Below are 20,262 nucleotides of genomic sequence, written 5' to 3' on the forward strand. Positions count from 1 at the left end.
TTGTCATGCAGTGCCAATACAGGGAGTTGAAGAAAAGCTTTTGAACTGGGTAGTAAATACACATCACTACGCCCCCACCTGGGTGACATCCTTCTTTTGTCCAGGAATTGATTCAGTTGACTGAGAAGCTGCAGAGGCGGCTATTGAATAATTACAGATTACCTCAGGAAATGTTATATGAACCCATAGAGACTGCTACAATTGTTTTTGGTGCAGTAGGGTTTGTATTGCTGTTCATTTGGTTGTGTGTCAGAATCTCTCTAGCTCACAGGGCTGGACAACCGGTGTTAGTGCTTCCTTAGAATCCGTCTTGCGAGTCCTGAAGTAGACTGGGACAGGATTAAATTGAGAGTCTGAGAGACTCAAGCTGTGCTAAAAAGGAGTTCTACGGTTAACTCAGGCACAGGTGTTGCAGTCATGGGGACTGGCAACAGTAAGGAATTCACTAACTCAACGGCCATTGTCCCAGTTCCAGCATGTGAGATAGTGGAGAGGCTGAAAGGAAAGGAAGCAGTAGATGGATGTGAAGTTATACTGAAGAAATTTGGTATGGGCAAGTGGGGTAATCTAGAAGAGGGGGAATGGGAGAAGTGTATTTGCAACTGGGAAGGATGGCTGAAAGATAAGAACAAGTTTGAACAGGCTAGGATGTGGTTAGATGTAGCCAAGCGTCTCTCTATGAGTGAGCATAAATCAGAAGAAACCAAGCATGGTACTGTCTATCAAATCTATGATAGTATTAAAAACCCTGAAACTCTTGAAGTCCCTATACTGAATGTAAAACCTACAATCCCTTCAGCACCCCCACCTTATACAGGATCAAAGGGATGGGCATGCAGGTTTTGTGGTCAACAGAACTCCCCTGGGGCTAACTATTGTTTGTCTTGTGGGTCCCCACGCCCAGAAATAATGCACAAGGTGCCTCTGTTCCCAATGAGGACCACAAGTCATGTACAGTTTACACCCCCGGGAGTGGATGGGAATAACCAACCAGTACACCATCACCCTCAGGTATGGCCAATAGAAACATATCGGCCCTGGTCCCCCAGTGAGCTTATTGCCCTTGCTACTCAACTCCCCGATCCCCGAAAAACCCCCCTTACATTTAGAACGTGCCTTCAGGGTGTCCAAGAGGCATATCGGGCCACGTGGGATGATCTTGTTTCAGTCATTTTACAGAAAGGGAGCGACCCCTTACTCATGGAAATTACTCAAATGATGCCAGGGCAGGAACCTGCTATTAAGAACACAACAGATTCAGGACGAGACTTTGTACAGAGGTTGCTGCACTGGGCTCGTGCAGAACAGGATAAGAAACAAGATCTGTTACAGACTGTAGTGCAGGACAAAACGCAGTCAGTCTCAGAATATGCCTCTGTGTTAGAACAAACATGGTTAGATTTTGGGTATGAGCATAATGATGATAAAGATCGCCGATTATTGTTGCAGTGTTTCATGAATGGCCTTAGACCTACAGTACAGACTGCTGTGCGTACTAGTCGCCCAGAATGGCGCAATATGCAATGGGTTGATTTGAAAGAAATAGCCAGGGGTGCTGAACTAGAAGCCATGTAAAAAAAAAGGGTTAATTTGGCCCCTATGCAGCCCAGAAGAGGAAGGGGGAGGGGAAGAGGGGGAAACTGTCGACAATCAGGGGATAGAGACTACAGCAATGTAGAATGTTGGTCTTGTGGGCAAAAAGGGCATTTTTCTGCCAAATGTCCCACGAAGTCAACAGCTACTACTCTGACCCCTCCATAGGAAACTGGCAATCCAGATGTCTCCCTTTGCCCCGTTGTCACCCCTCAGGGACCTACACTTACTGTTCCTATTTCTCTGGGGGAGGGACAAACTGTTACATTCATGGTAGACACTGGAGCAGCCCGTACAGTATTAATGCAAGAACATGTTCCGGAGGACATATTGTCGCCTGAATTTGTGACTTGCGAAGGGGTAGAGGGACGACCTACTAAATTACAAATGACTCAGCCTCTCCGACTGAATTTGCATGACTCACTTTCAATTGTGACCCAGGTTTTAGTCTCCCCTGATGTACCTTTTAATTTTTTAGGGACAGATGTGTTACAGAAGATTGGAGCCTCCATAGAATTCACTCCAAATGGCCCCAAGATGACCATCCCCTTTGATGAAGGCACTCTATGTAGTCTCCTGTCTCTGACTATTCCCACTACCCTGGACACTGACCACTCTAAACCCCAGTCCCTGCCAACTTGGCTTGAAAATGTACCCAACAAATTGTGGGCAAATAGCAAACTTGATGTGGGAAAACTAACTGTTCCCCCAGTGACTGTAAAGCTTAAACCAGGTGCCCAGCCCCCTTGGATAAAGCAGTATTCCTTAAGTGCTGCCCAGGATGCAGCAATACATGACAATGTCCAAGAGCTCCTGACAAAAGGTCTTATTGTCCCTATAACCTCCCCATTTAACACCCCACTGTACCCAGTCAAAAAGAAAACCCCACCTGGGCAGCCAGTCGCTTATCGTATGGTTCATGATCTCCGAGCGGTCAATGCAGTAACCATAGTGGATACTCCCCTTGTGCCTAACCCACATACTCTCCTGAATCAGGTCCCCAGTACAGCTACTTGTTTTACAGTAATTGATCTGGCCAATGCTTTTTTCTCTGTTTGTCTGTCCACTGAATGTACCTCATATTTTGCTTTCTTGGTATTGCAGCCCACCCATTCCTCTAAAATATAGTTCTACCTCTGTACAAGTCACTAGTGCGACCGCACTTAGAATACTGTGTACAATTCTGGTCACCGATATATAAGAAGGACATAGCTGAACTGGAGAGGGTGCAGAGAAGAGCCACCAAGATTATTAGAGGAATGGGTGGGCTGCAATACCAAGACAGGTTATTAAACTTGGGGTTATTTAGTTTGGAAAAACGAAGGCTTAGGGGGGATCTAATCACAATGTATAAATATATGAGGGGACAGTACAGAGACCTTTCCAAAGATCTTTTTACACCAAGGCCTGCGACTGGAACACGGGGGCATCCACTACGTCTTGAGGAAAGAAGGTTTAATCATAATCACAGACGAAGATTCTTTACTGTACGAGCAGTGAGACTATGGAACTCTCTGCCACATGATGTTGTAATGAGTGATTCACTACTAACATTTAAGCAGAGCCTGGACGCCTTTCTTGAAAAATGTAATATTACCAGTTATGTATATTAGATTTTATGACAGGGTATTGATCCAGGGAACTAGTCTGATTGCCGGATGTGGAGTCAGGAAGGAAATTTTTTCCCCATTGGAACTTGTTTGCCACATTGGGGGTTTTTTTGCCTTCCTCTGGATCAACATGTTAGGCTACAGGTTGAACTAGATGGACTTAGAGTCTCCCTTCAACCTTAAAAACTATGATACTATGATGAACTATGACTGCCATGGTTGCGGACACACGAACCATCAGTTAGCTGGGGCACTGGCGAAATCACCCGATGGGGCTCTTCGTGTCATGAGAGGTGCCTAAAGTCCATACAACCCATCCGACGACCTCCGGTTCCAGAGAACCTACCGGGGCTGCCCTCGGCCTATTGGTCCTTTGCAGATGTCTTTGATAAAAAGGAATCCGAGGTACTGCCGCCACATCGTCCATACGATTGTGCCATCGACCTGCTCCCAGGAACAACACCACCACGAGGACGCATATATCCTTTATCTCCAGCCGAAACAAGGGCCATGTCTGCTTACATCTCAGAGAGCCTGGCAAGGGGGTTCATTCGGAGATCCTCCTCTCCTGCTGGAGCAGGTTTCTTCTTTGTCAAGAAGAAAGAGGGCGACTTACGCCCATGCATAGACTACCGGGGTCTGAATCAAATCACCGTAAAAAACAAGTACCCTCTGCCGCTCATTCCCGAATTGTTTGACCGGCTTAGAGGAGCTCGTGTGTTCACCAAGCTGGATCTTCGGGGTGCTTACAATCTGGTACGCATCCGCTCTGGCGACGAATGGAAAACCGCGTTCAATACGCGCGATGGACATTATGAATACTGCGTGATGCCCTTCGGCCTGTGTAACGCTCCTGCCGTCTTTCAAGAACTGGTGAACGACGTGTTCCGGGACCTTCTCTACATCTGTGTGGTAGTGTATCTAGATGACATCCTTGTCTTCTCTCCGGACCTCCAAACCCACAGAGAAAACGTACAGCTGGTTCTACAAAGACTGAGAGAGAATCGTCTGTACGCAAAGTATGAGAAGTGTGTCTTTGAGCAGTCTTCTCTCCCCTTTCTGGGGTACATCATCTCTGATACTGGACTGCAGATGGATCCCAAGAAGGTCTCCGCCATTCTCAACTGGCCTCCTCCTTCTGGACTGAAGGCAATCCAACGCTTCCTGGGATTCGCCAACTACTACCGCCAGTTTATCCCTCACTTCTCTGCCTTGACTGCTCCTCTCTCCGCTTTGACTAAGAAGGAGGCTAATCCAAAGGACTGGTCACCTGCGGCTGACGCCGCGTTTGGCTCTCTGAAGCGGGCTTTTGCTTCCTCTCCTGTACTCCACCGTCCGGAGTTAAACCGCCAGTTCACCTTGGAGGTGGATGCCTCCTCCTCAGGAGCCGGAGCAGTGCTCATGCAAAAGTCCTCCTCCGGGAAGATGGTGACTTGCGGATTCTTCTCCAAGGGCTTCTCAGCGCCTGAACGCAACTACACCATCGGTGACCGAGAGCTCTTGGCAGTCAAACTGGCTTTGGAGGAATGGCGCTACCTCCTGGAAGGTGCAGTGTACCCCGTGATTATTTACACGGACCACAAGAACTTGGAATACCTACGGTCCGCTCAGCGTCTGAACCCACGGCAAGCCAGGTGGTCCCTATTCTTTGCCAGGTTTGATTTCCAGCTTCACTTCCGACCCGCGGACAAGAATGTACGCGCTGATGCCTTGTCCAGGTCTTTCATGCCCATGGAGCAGGAGGAAGAGACTACCCAACCCATCATTTGTCCTAGTAAAATCATTCCGGTGGCCCCTGTCACCCTGGCCCAGATACCGCCCGGGAAGACCTATGTCTCCGAGGTAGACAGGGAAAAAGTGTTACACTGGGGTCATGCCTCGAAAACAGCCGGTCATGCTGGTCAGAAAAAGACATGGGGTGCGATTGTACGTCATTATTGGTGGCCATCCCTTCGCACGGACGTCGCTGCTTTTGTATCCGCCTGTTCCTCTTGTGCCAGGAACAAGACGCCCAAACACCTCCCATATGGCCGTCTTCTGCCTCTGCCGATACCCTCAGTTCCGTGGCAACACATAGCAATGGACTTTATTACGGACTTGCCATTCTCCTCCGGACACACAGTCATATGGGTCGTGGTGGACCGGTTCTCTAAAATGGCCCATTTCGTCCCTATGGCTGGACTGCCCTCTGCTCAGGAACTCGCGGACGCCTATATACAACACATCTTCCGCTTGCATGGCTTTCCATTACACATCGTATCCAACAGAGGAACTCAGTTCACCTCCCGCTTCTGGAGGGCTCTCTGTAAACATCTGGGAGTGACTCTGGACTTTTCATCTGCATACCATCCTCAGTCTAATGGCCAGGTAGAGAGGGTCAATCAAATCTTGACCTCTTTCTTACGTCACTATGTTAACGCCCATCACGATGACTGGTCCGCTCTTCTTCCTTGGGCTGAATTCTCCCACAACCACCACATCAGTGAGTCGTCCTCCAGCTCTCCCTTCCATGTCGTTTACGGACTTCAGCCTTCCATCCCATTGCCTGTATCCCCTTCTTCGGATGTCCCTGCTGCAGATACAGTAGCCCGTGACTTTGCAACCATTTGGGACTCTGTCAAAGCGTCCCTTGGGCGTGCTTCCCTGCGGATGAAAAGACACGCAGACAAGAAACGTCTGGACCCTCCGTGTTTCTCTCCTGGAGATCTCGTCTGGCTTGCTTCCCAGTACGTCCGCCTGAAGATACCATCATACAAGCTGGGTCCTCGCTACATTGGGCCGTTTAAAGTCCTCAACAAGATCAATGAGGTCTCCTACAAGCTACAGCTCCCGGCCACGATGAGGATACCCAACTCATTCCACGTCTCCCTGCTCAAGCCGGTTGTCCTTGGTCCCTTCTCCGCTGCTGCCAGTCCGGCTCCTCCACCTATTGCCGATGACGACATCTATGCGGTAAGGGATATCGTGGCCATGAAGACCGTACGAGGTCGACAGTTCTTCCTGGTGGACTGGGAAGGGTATGGTCCTGAGGATAGGTCCTGGGAGCCCAGGGAGAACGTGGGCACTCCTCTGATCCGTGCCTTCATGTCCCGGTTGCGGGGAGGGGGGCGTGGGGGGGGGGGTACTGTCACGCTCCCCGGGTCCTCGGTTCCGCTCCCCGGGTCCTCACCCCCGCTCCCCGGCTCACCTGCCACGCTCCCCGCTCTCCAGCCTCCGGTGCCCGTCCTTCCCAGGCCCCCTGGTCTCCGATCCCGGCGCCCGACGGCTTCCCAGGCCCTGGCCGGCTCCCCTGCGTCCTCCTCTCAGCTTCCTTCCCTGGCTTCTGGCACCCGGGCGGCGCGCATGCGCATTAGGGCGCGCGCGCGGTCACTGACCCTTTCTTAAAGGGCCAGCGTCCATTAACAGGAAATGAGGCTAAACAGGTACAGGGTATAAAGGGGGTTATTGTCCAAGGGGGCGGGGCCTGATCTTCGTGTTTCCTAAGCTAGGAGTCAGGTCTCCTGGTGTATATGTGTATATACTCACCTATCTCTCTTGTAGAGCCGTGCCTGCCTCGCCATCCAGTCCTGCCGTATCCTGAACCCCGAACGCTGTCCATCTGCCATCCTGACAGTCCGCACCATCTCGGATCCCTGCGGTGACCCGTCATCTCGCTCCAAAGGTTCCGGACCCCGCCTGACATCATCTCGGCTTCCGAACCTGAGCTGCGTCACCCGGACTACCACCCGTGACTCCGTGGTCCCAGGGACTTCTCCGCTATCCTCGTGTGCACGGACTGTTCTGCTGTTTATAGTGTTCCAGCTACCGGACTCTCTACTACCATCTAGGAGTTCGGCCCAGTGGATCCACCTCCTGGGTCTGCCCGTCCACCTGGCCGTGACAACATACAGGCATAGGTACATATACATATTTGAAGACAAACTCACAAAAACACTTATAAACAGACAATCTATACAGTCGTTTACAGTGGCATACATAGATAAACATCATACATGCATACAGACCCATTCCCGCTTGTCTCCATCCAGCTCCTCCTGGGCATGTGGCTGTGCTGCATGATGGTCGTCACTAACGGACATGGCCGCGCACAGTGCACACTGACACTGCTGTATATACATCACAGGAGTGGCTGGGTGCTACAATATATACATCACAGGAGGGGCTGGGGGCATAGACATTACTGGAGGGCATAGATGTTACTGGAATAGCAAACAGCTCTGGGGGTCTACACATTACTGGGGAGGGTTTGCTTAGTGCTCTGGGGGCTGCACATACGGCTCTGGGGGGCTGCACAGATGGCTATGGGGGGGGGGTACATGCACAGCTCTGATCCATACATACACACTCACACAGCTCTGCTACACACACACCCCTTGATAGCACTGTTGCACACATCTCTGCTGCATATGTACAGACACAAACACACACACACAGCTCTGCTGCATATATATATATGTATGTATATATATATATATACAGCTCTGCTGCATATATATATATATATATATATATATATACACACACACCTCTGCTGCACATATACACATCTCTGCTGTCCGAAGACTATATATAAACACATCTTTGCTGCACACGTCTGCTACGCTGCCCAAACCGCACATATTCATAAAGCTCTGCTGCCCAGAGTAAGTACACACTCTACTGCCCAAAGAGTACATATACACACACAGCTCTACTGCACACATACACACACAGCTCTGCTGCAGACAGACACATACTCCACCCAGACACACACTCGTCCCTGCTGCACCCAAACACACACTCAGCTCTGCTGCACTCAGACACATACTCGGCCCTGCTGCACTCAGACACATACTCGGCCCTGCTGCACACAAACACACACTTGGCCCTGCTGCACTCAAACACACACTCGGCCCTGCTGCACCCAGACACACACTCGGCCCTGCTGCACCCAGACACACACTCGGCCCTGCTTCACCCAGACACACACACTCGGCCCTGCTGCACCCAGACACACACACTCGGCCCTGCTGCACCCAGACACACACTCGGCCCTGCTGCACCCAGACACACACACTCGGCCCTGCTGCACCCAGACACACACACACACTGTTGTAGTTATCTCGTTCTAATGCATGGGGTTTTAGCTTATAATGGGACATCTGAGAAATATGCACACGCGGCTCTCGGGGCCCATACTCTGCTCTGGGGGCCCCCCACACACGGCTCTGGGGGGCCCGGACCCACAGCTCTGGGGGCCAGCACATATGGCTCTGAGGGGGGACAGCAGATACGGCTCTGGGGGAAGGGAGCCAGGACAATCATTTCGGAGGGGGGGTAAGTCCATACAGTTCACTGGGGCCCATAAATCAGGGGGCGGGGAGGGCACATACAGATCGGGGGGGTAGGGGTGTAGAACATACCGCTGAAATCACGGTGGAGAGGGGACCCACACGGTGCCGGAGGGCAGTACTGTGCTGGGGGTTGCTGGCTGGCACTGCTCCTCATCTTCATCTGGGGGACAGTGATTGACTGGAGCAGGACGCCGCGAGATAGCTCCGCCCACAGATGAAGTTCAAACAAGGAGTTCACAGCGTGGACAGCGTGCCTTATTTGCCTTAAAGGGACGGCAGCTGCAGTTTCCTGCCGAGTACTGCGGTCCCCAGAACTCGCGAATGGGCCCCCCAGCTGTCCAGGGCCCCGGCCTTTACCCGGGTGTGCCGTGTGGTGACGCCGGCCCTGGTGTGATCACTCCTTTTTAGATGCAGACTAACGAGCAGATCTTATTTGATGCAGTTGTTAGTTTTGGGAATGAAAATTTACAGGGTGATTGCATAATTTTTTCCTCATAATTGAGTGATTCCATAATGTTTCCCTCTCTTTGGTCTTGAAGAGTAACCGTTACTGGCTAACACATTATGTTTTCATGATTTTTTTAGTGTTTTTTTAAAGCCAGAAAGTTGCCACTTGAAATTACTTTAGTTTTGTGCCATGTCTGTGATCTGCTTTTGTTTAAACAAAAGTAAACAACTGAATGAACATCCTCAGAGCCAGGTGATTCCATAATTTTTGCCAGGGGTTGTGGTCATCCCAGCACTTGTTCAGGCCCACTTGAAGTTTTCCATTGACTATCCGGATGATCTAGAGGAGGCATGGGAGAAGGTCATGTGGTCATATGAGACTAAAATAGAACTTTTTGGTATCAATTACATTCGCCGTGTTTGAAGAAGGAAAAGTACAACCTCAAGAACACTGTCCCAACCATGAAGAATGGGGGTGAAAACATCATACATTACGAGTGCTTTACTGCAAAGGGGACAGGAGAACTGCACCATATTGAAGGGAAAATGGATGGAGTCATGTATTGTGAGATTTTGGCAAACAGCCTCCTTCCATCAGTAAGAACATTGAAGATGGGTCGTGGCGGAGTCTTCAAGTATAAGAATTACCCGAAACACACATCCAGGGCAACTAAGGAGTGGATACGTAAGGCTGGTGTAACACTTACAATTGCCTCGCGTATATTTCGCGCGAGTCTCGCGGTGCATCACCCGTCACGGACTCACACTCTCCTCACAGGAGCGGGTCGGTTGCATGCATCTCTATGCATTTCAAAGTCCTGGAGTGGACTAACCAGTCTCCAGACCTGACCCAATAGAATATCTTTGGAGGGAGCTGAAACTCAATGTTGTCCAGCGATAGCCCCGAAACCTGAAAGATCTGGGGAAGATCTGTATGGAGGAGTGGGCCAATATCAATGCTGCAGTGTGTGCAAACCTGGTCAAGAACTACAGGAAACGTTGGACCACTGTCAGTGCAAACAAAGGTTTCTACCAAATATTAAGTTCTGTTCTTCTCTTGTATCAAATACTTATTTCATGCCATAAAAAGCAAATTAATTATGTAAAAATCAGACAATGGCATTTTCTGGATGAGTTTTTTTATTATTCTGTCACAGTTAATGTTACCTACGATAAAAATGACAGATCTCTCTATTCTTTGTGAGAAAACTTGCAAAATCATCAGTGTATCACATACCGGTAATTATTTCCCCACTGTATGTCTCTGTTTTGCTTTGGACGGATGTAGCTGGAACAGGCACCAGAGGGTCCCCCCACAGCATGGGCCTAGTCATGATCGCATCCGCTGCAACTGCAATCATTACACCTCTAATAAAGTGTCAGTTTACATGATAATAATCTTAGTATCATTCCTCCGAACTGAGCAGAGCGGCCTCACAACCAGTCCTTTGTTTTGTCTTTAGTGTCCTTTGTTTTTCTGTCACCAACCAACCGGGATCAATCATCACATCACCCCGGATAATGGAGAACGATCACTGCTTTGGCAAATTTATCACACACGGCTCTGTACATGTCGTACACACACTGCTTGACTGCGTACACCTCGTACAGTCTTGGCTCCGCTCCGTACACCTTGTACACACGCGGCTCCGCTCCATACACCTCGTACACACACGGCTCTGCTCCATACACCTCGTAGACACACGGCTCTGCTCCGTACACCTCGTACACACACGGCTCCGCTCCGTACACCTCGTACACACGCGGCTCCGCTCCATACACCTCGTACACACACGGCTCTGCTCCATACACCTCGTAGACACACGGCTCTGCTCCGTACACCTCGTACACACACGGCTCCGCTCCGTACACCTCGTACACACACGGCTCCGCTCCGTACACCTCGTACACACACGGCTCTGCTCCGTACACCTCGTATAAAGACAGCTCTGCTCCGTACACCTCGTACACACACGGCTCTGCTCCGTACACCTCGTATACACACAGCTCTGCTCCGTACACCTCGTATACACACAGCTCTGCTCCGTACACCTCGTATACACACAGCTCTGCTCCATACACCTCGTACACACACTGCTTCACTGCGTACACGTACAAATGGCTCCACTCTGTACACATCGACAGGGGTCTCAAACTCAGCTGGGTGTATGGGCCGCACATAGAAATAAAAATTGAGAGGGGCCGCATTCTTTGCAGGACAAAGTGACATTTTTAATGATTCCATAGTTTTTTCTATACACCTTTGGATCACATTTTTGAACATTTTTGCTTATTTAGTATAAGAACCCTGCGCTTTTTTGTTTAGTTAAATTTATATATAAAACATGCTTTATTTAGATTTTGTTTTACATTTTATCACGCTCTTGTAATATTGTTTTACAATTAGCAGCATCATGTAGTAATCTTAGATAATATCTTTTAGTAATGTGCCCATGCTGCAGTGATGTCCCCGATCCGTGTGCCCAGTAGTATTGTGCCCATCCATGTGCCCTGTAGTATTGTGCCCTCCATGTGCCCTGTAGCATTGTGCTCATCCTTATGCCCTGTAGTATTTTGCCCATCCGTGTGCCCAGTAGTATTGTGCCCATCCATGTGCCCTGTAGTATTGTGCCCTCCATGTGCCCTGTAGCATTGTGCTCATCCTTATGCCCTGTAGTATTTTGCCCATCCGTGTGCCCAGTAGTATTGTGCCCATCCATGTGCCCTGTAGTATTGTGCCCTCCATGTGCCCTGTAGCATTGTGCTCATCCTTATGCCCTGTAGTATTTTGCCCATCCTTGTTCCCAGTAGTATTGTGCTCATCCTTGTGCCTAGTAACATTGTGCTCACCCTTGTGCCCTGTAGTATTGTGCCCATCAATGTGCCCTGTAGTATTGTGCCCTGTAGCATTGTGCTCATCCTTATGCCCTGTAGTATTTTGCCCATCCTTGTTCCCAGTAGTATTGTGCTCATCCTTGTGCCTAGTAGCATTGTGCTCACCCTTGTGCCCTGTAGTATTGTGCCCATCAATGTGCCCTGTAGTATTGTGCCCATCCTTGTAGTAATATGCTCATCCTTGTAGTATTGTGCCCATCCTTTTACCCAGTAGTATTTTGCTCATCCTTGTGCCCAGTAGTATTTTGCTCATCCTTGTGCCCAGTAGTATTGTGCTAATCCTTGGGGTATTGTGCCCATCCTTGTGCCCTGTAGTCTTGTGCCCATCCTTTCGTAATACTGCAAAAAAAAAAAATTCTCCTCACCTTTCCTCCGTACCCAGTGTGTCCATGATCAGTGTTTGCAGAGTTTTGGACACAGCATGTTTCAGCTGCATCCAAATTACTGTGATGTACAGTACAAGCAGAGTGGATGGGATTTCTAGAAATCCCATGCCACTGTGCGTGTGCGGCTCACAGCAAACACTGACCTGCGGTGCGGCTTTCAGAGGCCACATGTGAGTTGTTTGCTGTGGAGTCGATAGTATCCTCCATAGGGAGAACACAGTGAGGAGACCACAGCGCACTGAACCCTAACCGTGGGCATGTATCTTACCTGCTTGTTGCGGCCCGTGAAGATCGCGGCTTTATGCCATGGATCAGCGCCGGCAAGTTTTTACTACAGTTGAATCATTTGCAGTGCCGCACAGAGGAGCTTTCTGCACTATATCAAGCCAGCCATTGCTATCGTACAGAAAGCTCCTCTGCGCGGCACTGCAAATTATTCAACTGTGCTCTGCTGGTGATGACCCCTGGCATAGGGCCGCGAATGTCAGGGGTTCTGCGGGCCATGTGTTTGAGACCTCTGTCGTACACACAGTAGTTCACTGCGTACACCTCGTACACACACGGCTCCGCTCCGTACACCTCGTACACACACGGCTCCGCTCCGTACACCTCGTACACACACGGCTCCGCTCCGTACACCTCGTACACACACGGCTCTGCTCCATACACCTCGTACACACACGGCTCTGCTCCGTACACCTCGTACACACACGGCTCTGCTCCGTACACCTCGTACACACACGGCTCTGTGCTCCGTACACCTCGTACACACACGGCTCTGCTCCGTACACCTCGTACACACACGGCTCTGCTCCGTACACCTCGTACACACACGGCTCTGTGCTCCGTACACCTCGTACACACACGGCTCCGCTCCGTACACCTCGTACACACACGGCTCCGCTCCGTACACCTCGTACACACACGGCTCCGCTCCGTACACCTCGTACACACACGGCTCTGCTCCGTACACCTCGTACACACACGGCTCTGTGCTCCATACACCTCGTACACACACGGCTCTGCTCCGTACACCTCGTACACACACGGCTCTGCTCCGTACACCTCGTACACACACGGCTCTGCTCCGTACACCTCGTACACACATGGCTCTGTGCTCCGTACACCTCGTACACGCACGGCTCTGTGCTCCGTACACCTCGTACACGCACGGCTCTGTGCTCCGTACACCTCGTACACGCACGGCTCTGTGCTCCGTACACCTCGTACACGCACGGCTCTGTGCTCCGTACACCTCGTACACGCACGGCTCTGTGCTCCGTACACCTCGTACACGCACGGCTCTGTGCTCCGTACACCTCGTACACGCACGGCTCTGTGCTCCGTACAGCTCGTACACGCACGGCTCTGCTCCGTACACCTCGTACACGCACGGCTCCGCTCCGTACACCTCGTACACGCACGGCTCCGCTCCGTACACCTCGTACACGCACGGCTCCGCTCCGTACACCTCGTCCACGCACGGCTCCGCTCCGTACACCTCGTCCACGCACGGCTCCGCTCCGTACACCCCGTCCACGCACGGCTCCGCTCCGTACACCTTGTCCACGCACGGCTCCGCTCCGTACACCTCGTACACGCACGGCTCCGCTCCGTACACCTCGTACACGCACGGCTCCGCTCCGTACACCTCGTACACACACGGCTCCGCGCCGTACACCTCGTACACACACTGCTTTGCTCCGTACACCTCGTACACACACGGCTCTGCTCCGTACACGATGTACACACACGGCTCTGCTCCGTACACCTCGTACACACACGGCTCTGCTACATCCACACTGTAAACCCCTCCTGACCCCACACATAACCTTCCCCTGATCCAGCACCATAACATCCAGCACAGCAGAGTCCTGCATACGCTGTAGTGATGGGTAGCTCCTGAAGGAGCCGGCTCTAAGAGCCGGCTCTTCATAGTGAATCATATGAGTCGGCTCCTGGCAGGGAGCCAATTGAAATGTAAACGGCTCTTTGCCAGTTCCCTTCCACAGTCAGTCCCCTCTTGCCCCGCCCCTCCCCTCTTGCCCCGCCCCTCTCGGCCCCTCCCTCCCGGCAGTAGTCACTCTGATCTTATCCAGGAGACTGAGAATGCTCCTCCTGCTGCGGCACATAGCACTGACTCACAGCCCCGCCCCCTCCAATCTGTGACAAGCAGCAGTCAGGCAGTCAGGCACTTTATTAAAGGAACACTGACATCTGGATTTAGCCTGATTCTAGTTATTTACCGCCAGCTTGTAAATCCTCGCTGAGCGAGGGAGAGACAGCGGATGGAAATGTGCGTCCCTTGTTCTCTCCCATTCACTTGAATGGAAGAGAACAAATGATCCGCGATGCTGGATTGAGCATCACTGGATCGCAGGCTCGGGGGCTGCAGCGACTGTGTAAATGCACCATTAGCTAGTGCAGCTTGGAATGGTTCTGTTGTTGCTGGTGAATAACCTCCCAGCAGCCCCTGTTACATGATAGCAGTGCCAATCTGAGGGACCAACCTCATGCACAGAACTAGTCCTATACAAGGCAGTGCAGCCTCTCACATCACATCCCATTCTGCATACAATTGCCAGTAGTGTTGAGCTCATTGAATTGCACTTGTTTGATTTCTGCACTTTTTTTTATCAAACATTGTGTTTGTTAAAGTTTTTACAGCAAATAATATAAATCTGGTTATTCTGGAAACTATTCTGTTTTATGTCATAAATTGGCATGTGTAGATTTTTACTAAAAGGTACAATCATGGGTTAAAACATACCAGAATTGGGCTTCAAATTTAAAGCCAAAGGTAATAGGAAATGAAGAGCCGTTTTCGGAGCCAAAAGAGCCGGCTCACCAAAAAAATCGCATTTTACCCATCACTACTGCACACACTGAGGAGCTGATCATGTGACCCCTGACTCCTCCCCTCCATGTGACATCATCACAGGTCCTGTAAGAACAGAGCTGCCATATATCTAGGGTAACGGTTAAATCCTAAAGGGACGTCTGGTGACGTCATGTCCACGTGACCAGAAGGGGCGGGACGTTCGCCAACGTAGCTGACACCAGGAAGCAATGCGGGCATGGATTTGTTTATAATACGGTAGATACGGGGTCTGAGGGGGGTATGATCTCCAGGGGGGGCGGAGCCTCCATGATTATAGTGGTGGGGAGAAACCACTACAACCGTCGCGCCCACCAACCATGCCGACCACGCCCACTAACCTTGAAGGAGCCCATACAGTCTAGCGTCTACCATCTAGTGTGCGGCTCTGCAGGAGGAGGTATGTGGAGATTCCCCATTAACCCTTCATTACTTACGGCCCCATACACCTAACTCTTGGCCATACCAGCACAGGCTGCTATCCCTCCTCACTCACTCACACACATATATACAGTGGATGTGGAACTTTGGTTAACGAGTAGTGTTGAACGGACCCGGATCAGAAAAATCCGGATCCGCACGGTTCCGATCCAAGTCCGACCGGGATCCGGGGTGCACGATCCGGATCCGTTTTTTTTTTCTCTCTCTCTCGGACTTTGGCGGACCCGGATTATAGCCAATCCGCTCAACTCTATTAACGAGTAACCCAGTTAGCGAGTATTTCTCCTAACGAGCAAAGCTTGCTGTAAATTTGTAACTCTGTTTACGAGCATGCTTTGCTGTACGAGCAAATACTCACCGCACACACTTCCGGTTCCGTACATCCACCGCGCTCTGACCCGCTCTTGCAGTCCACAGAAACACACACAAGCACGCACAAACACACACATATTATGCTCACCTTACCTTCCATTCCCTCGCTGGCTTCCTGGAACTTGCATGTATCGGGTAACCAAGGCGACCAATGCCGGACCTTCCGCACTCAGCGCGATGAAATCAAAAGCATGAGCCGCTTGCCTCTGATTGGCCAGTGCGTTGCCTTTGAGTAGCGGCTGACAGCGGAAGGTCCTCCCTCTACAGGATGTGTATCCGGTAACCATCGCGACGAGGGAGGACCTTCCCCTGTCAGGCGCTACTCAAAGGCAGCGTGTGGTAACCTTGTGTGGGACACGGTAAAGTCTGATGGTGGTAATAGTTATTGTTGTTGTCAGGGCCGGCGTCAGCACCCGGCATACCCGGGCAAATGCCGGGGCCCTGGAGAGCCGGGGGCGCCCACTCGGCCTCGTCAGTTCTGGTTCCTCTTGGCCGGGTCCCACTCGCCTTAGTTCTGCTGCCCCCGGGCCGAGTTCCGGGGACCGCAGTGCTCGGCAGGAATCTGCGGCGCCGTCCCTTTAAGGCATGCAGACCTCCTGGTTTGAACTTCATTTGTGGGCGGAGCTACCGACTGGCATCCTGCTCAGTCCCACAGATAAAGGAGGCGCAGTGCCAGCCAGCGACCCCACAGCACTTCTTTCCGGCACTGTGTGGGCCCCCTCTCCACCATGATCGAGCAGTATGTGCCCTCCCCGCCCCGATTTATGGGCCCCGGTGAGCTGTATGGGCTTCTCTCCCCCCTAGGTGTATGCCATGCCCCCCCGGTGACGTATGTGCTGGCCCCTGGAGCCGCGTGAGTGTCTCTGTATGTATGCAGCAGAGCTATGTGTGTCTGTCTGTATGTATGTAGCAGAGCTATGTGTGTCTGTATGTATGTAGCAGAGCTGTGTGGGTATGTATGTAGCAGAGCTATGTGTGTGTGTATGGAGCAGAGCTATGTGTGTCTGTATGTAGCAGAGCTATGTGTGTCTATATGTATCCAGCAGAGCTGTGTGTGTCTGTATGAATGTATCCAGCAGAGATGTGTGTGTCTGTCCATATGTATCCAGCAGAGCTGTGTGTGTCTGTATGCATGTATGATGTGTATCTATGTATGTCAGTGTATATGACTGTATAGATGTGTCAGTTCTATATGTATTTTTGTAAGTTTGTCTTTAAATATGTATATGTATGTGTACGTATGTGTGTGTCTGTGTGTGGATGGTGCCCACTGGGACTCTTCCTCCCGGGGCCCACAAAAACCTGCAGCCGGCCCTGGTTGTTGTTAATATTTAATCATAAAACAACTCCGCTTCGGTGATGAACAGTCTCTTTACTGGTGATATAAATATTTACAGATGATAGCGGTTCAGTGTTTTCCACACATACTTTGGTAAACTCAACCACACCAGACAGACAGACCTCTGAGGGGAAGCTTTTCTTCTCGCGATGCGCTAGAAAAACTACTCACAAAATGGAGGACGTCAACTCCCTCTATTTCCTCTCAAATGCCGTCTCCCAGCCGACCCTATCCTTCCACACGTAGTCGCAGTTAGCTCCTCCCCCTGCATAGGACTCCTACCACTGCAGTCATTGGCTGCCTGCACAGGGGAAACTTAACCCTCTGAGTGCTGCCTGTCAGCAGGTTTTCAAAATATCCTACAGTACTTAATATACATAGAAAATTACATTTGTGCTAAATACTCTATATTTCTGGTATCCCAAGAAGATGACCACTTTGTGGGATACCACATGTCTCCCCTCTTGAAGAGTGTCGTCCCCGACACATACACATCTGAAAAACAGTAAGGAACAACATACATACAAATAAATTATTTCAATGAATACTGTTGCTTAAATTATTCTTGGCTTCTTGAAGACCTACAAAAACACATAAAAACCCCTCAACATCTGGATGCAAAGTAAAACAGCATGTAACCATAATAAAGGAGTCCATTTGTCTTGAAGATCCTTGTAGAAACAACCCCCACTCGGTGGGAAACAGGATGACAGCTAACCCGCTATAACTTCTTTGCTTGGTCCCTGGGTGCAGTCGGGGCACACAGACCATAAAGAAACTTTCTGCACCAAGCTCTTTTTTAGGAGTGCTAGGACACAGTATAGCAGTAATAAGGCTCTCCTAAGCCAGAGTCTCTCTTATTACACGGCAAATATATGTCTCTATCGGAACCACACATGCAGAGTCTCTCCTGTACAGATAGGAAGCGACTAATTATTTTTGGTAACGAGCAGGTAACTGTCCCTTGGTTGCTCGTTCAGATCTCCGTAGAGCAGGTACTGACTCCTCTTCATAGGTGGATGGTGCTCCTGGCTCCTCAACTGTAGAGGGCATCCCCTGAGAACCTACTGCAGGAGTTATGTCAGCACCCTCTAGTGGAGAAGTAGGAGCTGGCATAATAAACTGAAGACAGGGGCATGAAGCCAAACAAGTGGGATAGTGGAGGCCCTGGAAGCCTTCTCTGGTGCAACAGGGGTATAAACCAGGGCTGTGGAGTCGTAGTCGTGGAGTCGGAGCTCATTTTGGTGGAGTCGGTATAAAATGCACCGACTCCGACTCCTAAAATATGTAATAAATTGGGGACAGTAGTGCAATGCAGAATGTGCTGAATATTTTACTAAATAATAGCATTTTATATTTATACTTATATTTAACACTAGAACTACTGAGGTAGTCATTTTGACTACTTTGCACTATGTATTTCTATATAGGTGTCACGAGTCCAGTAGTTCTAGTGTTAAGTGAAAAATGTATTGTAGTACAATGTGAACATTAGACATTTAATTATTTTTATGATACAATAATCAAGATATTTGTTTGGATAAAACATAAAATATATTTATTGGAATACAACTTTAGATCACAAAAAACTAATAAATTGTAAATATGTAATGCAATATGTAATATATATATATATATATATATATATATATATATATATATATATATATATATATATACATACACAAGATATATATGTAATCTACTGTATATTACATAGTGTATTACATATTTACAATTTATTACAGTTTTTTGTGTTCTAAAGTTGTATTCCAATAAATATATTTTATGTTCTATCCAAATATCTTGATTATTGTATCATAAAAATTATTAAATGTCTGATGTTCACATACACATGTTAATGTATTACAATAAATTTTTCACCTAACTATAAGCAATATATGTAGGAGTCGGTGCAAGAGAAATTGAGGAGTCGGAGTCGAGGTTTGGTTTACCGACTCCACAGTCCTGGTATAAACTGGAGGAACTGTAGCTTCCTGGGAAATGCTAGCTTTTATCTGGCTTCGATGACCCACCTTTTTCTTGCCGAGTATCTTCACTGGCAATTTTGTACACTTCCACCCCTGGGAGCGGGATACTGTTGATGACGTAAGGGCAGGATTCCCACTGATCATCCAGCTTGTGAGAGCGGCGGGTCTTTTTAACCCAAACTCTGTCTCCAACTTGTAATGGTTTGGCCTTGGCTGAAGCATTGAAATCATCCTCCTGCCTTTGGTGGACAGCTTTCATGCGGTCTTCTACGATTTCATTAGCTTCTTTCAGACGTCTTTGGTGGCCCGCAACCCAATCTGTCTCTGGAAGGGGATTATGGCAAGCTTCTACTTGAACATTTAGCTGGAGGTCTGCAGGCAGTTTCCCTGGACGACCAAACATCAAGTAATATGGAGTATAACCAGTGGAACAGTGAATGGTATTGTTGTATAAGTAAGTTAACTGTTGCAGTACCTCAGGCCATTCTTTCCTTTCTTGGGATGGAACATTCTTTATCATGTCAATCAAAGTTTTGTTCATCCTCTCACACAGGCCATTGCATTGGGGATGGTAAGCGGTTGTCCGAAGTTTCTTGCAGCCATAGAGAGCACACAGCTCTTGGAATAAATCCGATTCAAATGCTGGACCTTGATCTGTCAGAATCTGCTCAGGATATCCATAAGGTGTCACAAAGTGTTTCAAAAACATCTCAGCAGTGGTTCGAGCAGTCAGATCTCTGACAGGCACGGCCACAACAAATTTAGTGTAGTGGTCTATGATGGTCAGAGCATAGAGGTATCCAGTACGGCTGAGTTGCAGTTTGACATGATCAAGGGCCACAAGCTCCAGAGGATGATGTGTTTCAATGGGATGCAGGGGAGCTCTTTATTCCATACCTTCTCTGCTACTTAAGGCCACTTTACACACTGCGATATCGGTACCGATATCGCTAGTGTGGGTACCCGCCCCCATCTGT

At 49.5% G+C, this 20,262-nt stretch overlaps 1 protein-coding gene across 3 annotated transcripts in view; it reads left to right on the forward strand.

Moving 5' to 3' along the window:
• Positions 1-15,305: 15,305 nt before the first annotated feature.
• LOC142312115 (uncharacterized) overlaps positions 15,306-20,262 on the forward strand; it is a 70,194-nt gene continuing 65,237 nt past the window's right edge. For all 3 annotated transcript variants that reach the window (XM_075350998.1, XM_075350997.1, XM_075350999.1), the window contains exon 1: positions 15,306-15,542. The gene's annotated coding sequence lies outside the window, so the exon portion shown is untranslated. The remainder of the gene's footprint in view (positions 15,543-20,262) is intronic.

The sequence above is a fragment of the Anomaloglossus baeobatrachus genome, chromosome 5 (assembly GCF_048569485.1).
Source record: "Anomaloglossus baeobatrachus isolate aAnoBae1 chromosome 5, aAnoBae1.hap1, whole genome shotgun sequence".
Classification (NCBI taxonomy): Eukaryota; Metazoa; Chordata; class Amphibia; order Anura; family Aromobatidae; genus Anomaloglossus; species Anomaloglossus baeobatrachus.